Source organism: Arachis stenosperma, chromosome 2, assembly GCF_014773155.1.
Source record: "Arachis stenosperma cultivar V10309 chromosome 2, arast.V10309.gnm1.PFL2, whole genome shotgun sequence".
NCBI classification, from domain to species: domain Eukaryota; kingdom Viridiplantae; phylum Streptophyta; class Magnoliopsida; order Fabales; family Fabaceae; genus Arachis; species Arachis stenosperma.
In genome coordinates this window covers 21,098,407-21,099,341 of record NC_080378.1, presented here as the reverse complement: position 1 = coordinate 21,099,341, position 935 = coordinate 21,098,407, and the positions used below count along the sequence as shown (strand labels likewise).

Genomic DNA, 935 nt, shown 5'->3' with positions numbered 1-935 from the left:
TGACTTGTTGAGTCAATATCTTGTTCTGAGCCAGAATGGCATTCAGAGTATCAATCTCAAGAACTCCTTTCTTCTGATTTGTCCCATTGTTCACAGGATTCCTTTCAGAAGTGTACATGAATTGGTTACTTGCAACCATTTCAATTAGTTCTTGGGCTTCTGTAGGCGTCTTCTTCAGATAAAGAGATCCTCCAGCAGAGCTATCCAAAGACATCTTGGATAGTTCAGAGAGACCATCATAGAAAATACCTATGATGCTCCATTCAGAAAGCATGTCAGAAGGACATTTTCTGATCAATTGTTTGTATCTTTCCCAAGCTTCATAGAGGGATTCTCCATCCTTCTGTCTGAAGGTTTGGACTTCCACTCTAAGCTTACTCAATTTTTGAGGTGGAAAGAACTTTACCAAGAAGGCATTGACTAGCTTTTCCCATGAGTCCAGGCTTTCTTTAGGTTGTGAGTCCAACCATGTCCTAGCTCTGTCTCTTACAGCAAAAGGGAATAGCATAAGTCTGTAGACCTCAGGGTCAACCCCATTAGTCTTGACAGTGTCACAGATTTGCAAGAATTCAGCTAAGAACTGATGAGGATCTTCCAATGGAAGTCCATGGAACTTGCAATTCTGTTGCATCAGAGAAACTAATTGAGGCTTAAGCTCAAAGTTGTTTGCTCCAATGGCAGGGATAGAGATGCTTCTCCCATAGAAGTCGGGAGTGGGTGCAGTAAAGTCACCCAGCACCTTCCTTGCATTGTTTGCATTGTTGTTGTTTTCGGCTGCCATGGGTTCTTCTTCTTTGAAGATTTCTGTTAGGTCCTCTACAGAGAGTTGTGCCTTAGCTTCTCTTAGCTTTCGCTTCAAGGTCCTTTCAGGTTCAGGGTCAGCTTCAACAAGAATGCCTTTGTCTTTGTTCCTGCTCATATGAAAGAGAAGAGAA

The 935-nt window shown here is 42.4% G+C and overlaps 1 non-coding gene across 1 annotated transcript; it reads left to right on the top strand.

Annotated features, from left to right (window-relative positions):
* The first annotated feature begins 268 nt into the window (after positions 1 to 268).
* LOC130964816 (small nucleolar RNA R71) lies at positions 269 to 376 on the top strand. The gene has a single exon (XR_009080887.1). It is a non-coding gene; the product is annotated as a small nucleolar RNA R71 (small nucleolar RNA).
* Positions 377 to 935: the final 559 nt, after the last annotated feature.